The sequence below is a fragment of the Schistocerca americana genome, chromosome 8 (assembly GCF_021461395.2).
Source record: "Schistocerca americana isolate TAMUIC-IGC-003095 chromosome 8, iqSchAmer2.1, whole genome shotgun sequence".
NCBI classification, from domain to species: Eukaryota; Metazoa; Arthropoda; class Insecta; order Orthoptera; family Acrididae; genus Schistocerca; species Schistocerca americana.
This window is the reverse complement of record NC_060126.1, coordinates 77,439,623-77,447,909: the sequence shown is the minus strand read 5'-3', so window position 1 is coordinate 77,447,909 and position 8,287 is coordinate 77,439,623.

The following is an 8,287-nucleotide window of genomic DNA, read 5'->3' as shown; positions in this document are numbered from 1 at the left end:
CTTTTGCCCCCCCCCCCCTCTGTCCTTTCCTCCTGCACTCTTGCCTCATTCCTCACGTTCTGCCCAGACATTCGACCGATCAAAGTCAACCTTTCGTTACCGTTCTCAGCGCGACGGTGTACAACAGTATGACGGGTGTGCCCAAAGACTTCGGTTCAGTTGCGTGACGCCGGTCTATCGCGCCGATCGACAGTTACACAAAACTATGTCAAACAAACAAATACATACCGGATGGACACAGACAAACACGTGTACAGACATTCGCCAAAAACGACCGCCGCCGCCGCCGCCGCCGCCGCCGCCGCCGCCGCCGTCGTCGTCGTCTAGCGTCGCGCTTACTGTACTGCACTGGACACGCGTGCATCTCGAATGACGACATCGGTGTGCGTGCGTCCTACGCAATCAGTCAGACACGGCTATCAAAAATCAGAGTCGAATGGTACATCATCGTGCGTGTCGCCGTACACGTACAGTACAATACAAAACAACAATGCGTCTCTTAATGGCACGTTCATTTCAACGTCACTCCACACACCTCCACGCTGCAGTTACGTCGCACCATTGTCAACTCGGCGTACTGCAAAGGGAATAGTGGGCGGCAAAACATTGCACATTTCACCCTCGCCATGTGTGATGTGCAAACCAAACCCGCAGACGGCCGTCGTTACGGTGACACACAACGCCAACGAGGCGTGCCACCATTCCACGCCACGGCGACCAACCTCGTGGCCGTACCCCGCAACAACGCTTTGACGCGGACCCCCACCCACCCACAATCAAAACGCACACATCACAGCCGTCCACAAAACAACAACAACAATTCCGCCCTTCCCGCAAAAGGCAAGTTGGTGGCCCTGAAAAGGGCCGTTTTGCCGCTCTCGCAACGGAGGAGCCTTCTCCATCCTTCCTTCCATTCCAGAGCCACCTCCTTACTTGGAGCTCGTGTACTTGGTCACCGCCTTCGTGCCCTCGCTCACGGCGTGCTTGGCCAGCTCGCCAGGCAGCAACAGCCGCACAGCGGTCTGGATCTCGCGGGACGTGATGGTCGAGCGCTTGTTGTAGTGCGCCAGGCGAGAAGCCTCGGCCGCAATGCGCTCGAAAATGTCGTTCACGAAGCTGTTCATGATGCTCATCGCCTTCGACGAGATGCCCGTGTCAGGGTGCACCTGCTTCAGCACCTTGTAGATGTAGATGGCATAGCTCTCCTTCCTCTTGCGCTTCTTCTTCTTGTCGCCCTTCGAAATGTTCTTCTGCGCCTTGCCAGCCTTCTTGGCGGCCTTCCCGCTAGTCTTGGGCGGCATCTCGAACCAACGTACGGCAGCAGCAACACCAGTAGCAAGCGCTCCGCTCTAGTCAGCGTCTCCCCACACAGTGGCACCCGCCGCCAGCCGCCGCCGCACCTTTACCAGCTCGCCCTGTTGCGGCCGCCGACCAATGGGGCGCGCGCGCAACCGGCCGCCGCACCCGAGCCCATAAAGCACCCCCACCCCGGCTGCGGAACGCCTGCTACTCATCCCCATTCTCGACCACGTCAGCACACAACAAATCCTGCCGGACTTTCAGTTCGGTTTCCGGCAGGAACACTCCGCGCCCCAGCAACTAATGAGGGTCGTCGAAGCAGCTACCGAAAGCTTCAATCGTAAAAGTTACTGCGGGGTAGTGCTACTTGACGTAGCCGCTGCCTTTGACTCTGTCTGGCACACCGGGCTTCTCTACAAACTATACTCCCAAGGCTTCCCAGGTCCGATAGTGAAGCTACTCGCGAGCTATCTCTCCAAAAGGACCTTCTCCGTTAGGATCGAGTCGTCGCTCTCCACAAAGCGGCGCATCAGGGCAGGTGTGCCCCAGGGGTCGGTACTGGGCCCGGTACTGTACAACCTGTACACTGCCGACCTCCCGACCGTACCGCTGGTGCACACTGCTCAGTATGCCGACGACACAGCGTTCTTCACGCGTAACCCGAACAGAGACAGGGTTACGCGTAGATTGCAAACAGCGCTGGACGAGACCGGCCGCTGGGCTAAAAAGTGGCGCATCACCCTCAACGAACAGAAAACCCAAGCCATCATGATCACCCGCAAACTGGGCAAGCGGGCTCCCGCCCGTCGGCCGCTACTGCTCAAGCTGAACGGCCAAGAGCTTCCATGGCGACCTACCGCCAGGTATCTTGGAGTCACTCTCGACACCAGGCTCACCTGGAGGGCTCACATCGGGGACTTGCGCCGGAAAGCTAGTGGTAGGATGCAAATGTTGTATCCTATCCTTAACACCCACAGCACCCTAGCGGCTGACATAGGAGTTAGAACGTACTGTTCCTTAATAAGACCAATAATGGAGTACGCTTGCCCAGTCTGGGGATACGCGGCGGATTGGCACCTCCGCAAACTTCAGGCAGTGCAAAACCGTGCACTTAAAAGGGCATTACACCTTCCCTTCCGCTTCCCCACTGCTGACCTGCACGAAGCAGCGGGAATTCCAACGCTCCATGAGCGATTCAAAGAACTGGCCGAAAGCTTCTACGAGAACTCGGCCAGATCAGACAATAGACTTATCAAAAACCTGGGACTGTATGACACATCACTGGACAGACACAGACGACCTAAATTCATGATTACAAATTAAAACAGCCGAAAAGGCAGCACAGAAACACTAAACACACTGCACCATAAAATGACGTACCAAAAAACATCGACCATCTACCCACTCAACATAGAGGAGGAAATGTCCAGAAGGACAACACCCTCCATTACATACGCTCTCCTCGAAAGTGAGGAAGCTCAAATGCAGTAACGGCGGCTGCGCCGGCACGCACTCCGCTGCTCGACTCGCTGCCGCTCGCACCGGTCGTTTTCGTTTCCGTTTCGTGTGCACCGTCGCTAGCCCATCGCCATGTCCGGACGCGGAAAGGGAGGCAAAGTCAAGGGCAAGTCAAAGTCCCGCTCAAGCAGGGCTGGGCTCCAGTTCCCGGTCGGCAGAATCCACCGCCTCCTGCGCAAGGGAAACTACGCAGAGCGCGTCGGCGCCGGGGCGCCCGTCTACCTCGCCGCCGTCATGGAGTACCTCGCGGCTGAGGTGCTCGAGCTGGCCGGAAACGCGGCCCGCGACAACAAGAAGACGCGCATCATCCCGCGCCACCTGCAGCTTGCCATCCGCAACGACGAGGAGCTCAACAAGCTCCTGTCGGGCGTCACCATCGCACAGGGTGGTGTCCTGCCCAACATCCAGGCCGTCCTGCTGCCAAAGAAGACCGAGAAGAAGGCCTAAAGGAGGCCAGGCAATCGCAGCGCCGCGTGCTCCCCTGCACGCAACGCGCTTTGCCGGCTCGGCCCACAACAATCGGCCCTTTTCAGGGCCACCACACAAACCTACGTCCAAAGCAAAATTTCAGTCGTCCTCGCCGCACCTTGCTTTGTTTTTTAACTTTGCACTTTCACAGCACAGCCGCCGCCGGCGCACGTCCGCCATCTTGTCGTCCACACAGCCCGTGTGGCCCAACACACACACACACACACACACACACACACACACACACATTTTGCACGGTCGCAGTCGCCTTCCAAACGACAACGGCAGCAATAATGACCATTGTTAAAGGGAGGCGTGTCGACACACCGCCCTCCACTCCCGCGCGCAACGGCCGTCGACACGAACGAAACAAACAGCTGATCCGGCCGCCTATGCCCACACGCCTTGCCTCGGAAACCCCAACGCCGCCGCAAACACACAGAGCCAAACCACGCAAGCAAATAATCACCGCCTCTCGCACAACAACACACAGCCCGCCATCTCCATCGCGATCGATACAAAGACACACAATAACAAACACAAACGAAGCAGCTCCACACACAGCCAGCCACATGACACGTTTCCTTTCCTTCTCCCCTCCCAGTCACATCACGTCGCTCAAACGGAAAGAAAGAAACAAACAAACAACACAGCGCGCACACACGCAGCAACAACACAGACTCTTTCGCACTTTTCAACTTCCGAACAGTGTGGTGGCCCTGAAAAGGGCCGTTTTCTAGTCTCTCCCACCCACAAGCACGGCCGCGGGAAGGCCAGCGCCCGCTGCGACGCAGCCTAACCGCCGAAACCGTACATGGTGCGCCCCTGCCTCTTCAGGGCGTACACCACGTCCATGGCCGTCACAGTCTTGCGCTTGGCGTGCTCAGTGTACGTCACCGCGTCGCGGATCACGTTCTCCAGGAACACCTTCAGCACCCCGCGGGTCTCCTCGTAGATCAGACCAGAGATGCGCTTCACGCCGCCCCTGCGAGCCAGGCGGCGGATGGCGGGCTTCGTGATGCCCTGGATGTTGTCGCGCAACACCTTGCGGTGCCGCTTGGCGCCACCCTTGCCGAGCCCCTTTCCTCCCTTGCCGCGGCCTGTCATCCTTCCTTCCTCGGGCAAAGCAAAACGTGCACAAACAGCAGCTGCAGCGGCTGGCGAGTCGGCTACGGTCTGCGCCCAGCGCGCCCGCCGCCCCCCTATATAGACTCTGGCCCGCCCTCCCCCCACCACGCGCAACCGAGGGCATATAAGCGCAGCACGGAGGCAGCACCGGACGCCGCGCCGCACCTAACCTCCACGCACGCCGCTCCGCTACCGCTACCGCCATGGCCCGCACAAAGCAAACGGCCCGCAAGTCCACCGGCGGAAAGGCGCCGCGCAAACAGCTCGCCACCAAGGCGGCGAGGAAGAGCGCGCCCGCCACCGGAGGCGTCAAGAAGCCCCACCGCTACAGGCCGGGCACCGCCGCCCTGCGAGAAATCAGGCGCTACCAGAAGAGCACAGAGCTGCTCATCCGCAAGCTGCCATTCCAGCGCCTAGTGCGCGAGATCGCCCAGGACTTCAAGACCGACCTGCGCTTCCAGAGCTCCGCAGTCATGGCCCTGCAGGAGGCCAGCGAGGCCTACCTCGTCGGCCTCTTCGAAGACACCAACCTGTGCGCAATCCACGCCAAGCGCGTCACCATCATGCCCAAGGACATCCAGCTCGCGCGCCGCATCCGCGGCGAGCGCGCCTAAACCGCGCCGCGGCACCGCACCGCACAAACAAAAACGGCCCTTTTCAGGGCCACTAACATCTCTCCGTCGCGAGCAAACTTTGTCGGTCGCCTGCCTCTCGCCCCACAACCACACAAACAAACAAAAAACAAACCACCACTTCCCGTCCGTCCGCCACACCCGCTCACTCTGCCTGCCTGCTAGCAGCGCGCAACAATCGCACATCATCCCTCCCCGGCCGCTCAAGGCGCACAATACCCAACGGCCGACGTCACACCGCACGGGTGGCTGGCCGGCCGCCGCTTTCGTTTCGAAAACAAAACCCGCACCGACGGCCAACGGCCAGGCACGCGCGCTCTACACGCCACCGAAATCCCCGCCGACTCCTTCCACATCTCAACGTGCCCCCCGTTGCAAAACATAACACACACAAAGAAACAAACAAAGACCGGACACGACGAGACAAGACATCCGAGAAGAACTGAACGCAGGCAAGCCAACCAACGTATTCAAAAACAACGTGACAGAAAACCAACCGTCGGCCGCCGCCAAAAAGCACGGCGACACTCAACCACGACAACAACACCACCGCTACCGCTACCGCTACCGCCGCCTACACCCGCCACCGACCCCCGCAATCCAACCACCACGGCACGCAAACAGCATCCCCACGGGCATACAGACAGACACCCACACCAAACGCAACACGACAATCAAAACCTTCCCCGACGTGCTTTGATGGCCCTGAGAAGGGCCGTTTTGGGCCGCGCGTCTCTTGCGCGCCACTAGACGACGACGGGGGGTGGGGACGACGGAGCCAAGCGCCAAACCCTTCCTTTCCCATCTCTTTCTCCTCTACTCTACTTCTTCTTCTTGGGCGAAGCCTTCGCCTTAGACGGCGTCGTCGCCTTCTTCGGGCGCGGTGCCTTCGGCTTCTTCGTCGGAACCTTGGCGGCCTTCTTCGCCTTCGACGGCGACTTGGCCTTGGCCGGCTTGGCCGCAGCCGCCTTCTTCGCACCCGCGGGAGCGGCCGACGCCGCAGACGCCTTCTTGGCGGCGCCCGCCTTCCGACCGGTCGCCGCCTTCACGCCACCAGCCTTCTTTGCGCCGGCCGCACGGGCGCCCTTCTTCTCCTTGCTGGCCGGAGCGGCGCGCTTCTTCTTGGCACCGCCAGCACGAGCCTTGCCGCCCGCGGCCGCCCCCCCGCCGCCGGCGCCGGCAAGCTTGAACGAGCCGGACGCGCACTTCCCCTTCGTCTGCACCAGCTCGCCCGCCACGACGGCCGACTTGAGGTACTTCTTGATAAACGGCGCCAGCTTCTCCGCGTCCAGCTTGTAGTGCGCGGCAATGTACTTCTTGATCGCCTGCAGCGACGACCCGCCGCGCTCCTTCAGACTCTTGATGGCCGCCGTCACCATCTCAGAGGTGCGCGGGTGCGCAGGCTTGGCGCGCGGCTTCTTCGCAGACGACGCAGGCTTGGCCTTCTTCGTAGTGCCGGTGGCGGCGGGTGCCGCAGCAGTCTCGTTCGTAGCCGCCTGATCTGCCATTTCGACGACGCGCGTAACACACAGCGAGAGCGAGAGCGAGAGCGAGCGGGACGGCAGGCACGCAAGCACAGCACAGCAGAGCAGAGAATCACAAGGGCCCAGCCAGTGTCGCGGGCGGGCGCGGACGGCCGAGAGAGCGGCCGCCACTCTGCGCGCCGCCGCGCCGCGCCTCCCGCGCTTGCTACCGCCCAACGTCCGACAGCCTGTGCGGAGCAGCCCCAAACCTGCGCCACAACCGCCCGCGCCTTTCAAACCACCGAGGATGGGGCTACACACAGCCACACCACAGTCGCCAACCAGTCGCCACGGCAGCGCCGCAAACCACGGCCAAACTGCAGCTACCGCGCGCTACAGCCTGGGTCGGCCCGCCGAGAATCGCCGCCCCCGCCCAAATGCCGCCCCCACAGCCCCAGCCGACGACCCGCCACAGTGGCCAAACCTTCGGCAAAACTCCCACACCGTCGCCGCGGCAGCCCGGCCAGCGCGGCCGGCGCCACAGCCACACAAGCCGAGGCGTGCGGCGATGACGGCCGTGCAAACGCGCCTCCGCCGCCCCATCGCCTTCCGTCGCCCTCCCGCCGTTTCCCGATCGGCCCGCAGCCGTCGGGCCACATCGCGCGCCGTCCTCCTCCTCTCGCCCGCCAACATTCACAGCCGTTTCTCAACAATTGCCCGCCGCAAACGGACGCCGCCTGCGCAACAGGCGCCGCCGCCCCTCGCCGCTTCCGACCCAACCCCTCGACCGAGGCAAACCGCAATCCGAATCTACAGACCAACCCAATCTGCCGTCAGCACACACGACAGCCGACCTTACACGTTACGCGTTACACATTACGTTTACACGTCTAGGTTAGGTTAGGTTAGGTTAGGTGGACGTGGGTTACGTTAAGGGGACTTGGGTTAGGTTAAGCGTCAAACTTAGGTTAAGCATTCAAACACGTCAGGCGTCAGAGCTTAGGTTAGGTTAGGTTAGGTTAGGTTAGGTTAGGTTAGGTTACACGTTAGGTTAGGTTAAGGGGTCAGTGCTAGGTTAAGAAGCGTCAAACGTAGGTTAAAAAGCGTTCAAAAACGTGAGGCGTGAGCCGGACAGCTTACCTTACGTAGACGTTAGGGGCTCAGGCTGAGCTCACCTCACCACAGGTTAGGTTCGGTTCGGTTCGCTCAGCTCACCTCAGCTCAGCGTAAAGCGCCGAGGTCAGGCTACGTTCGTTCACCTTCGGGCGCCACACTTTCGGTTGAAAGGTCGCGACGGGACGACGTCGGCAGGCACGCCGCAAACAAACAAACAAACAAAACGTACAGACGACGTCGAAAAACCGCCGACAGACGGGGAGCAGCACGACCACGACCAGATACCGAGCGCGAACGAGACACACGCGAACCACCCCCACCGGCCAAAGGGCACCACACAACAACCCAGAGCACCACGTGTCGACACCAGAGCAACCCGCCGCTCACGCGACATGGCTGGCACCGAAGGGCAACCGCCCGCAACTGCGCTTTCCGCGCCGGCCCGGATGCACGTCGTGCTACAACTACACCACTACCGTACACAGCCGCTGTTCACAACATCACTATCATGCGCGCCCGCGGCTCGCCGCCGTCGCAGTCGCACCCCCAACGCCAGCACTTTTGCACCACCATTCACACGCACCGCAACACAGCTCGCCGACACAGCCGAACAAAACAAACACCACACAACAACAACAACAACAACAACGCCGCCGCCGCCGC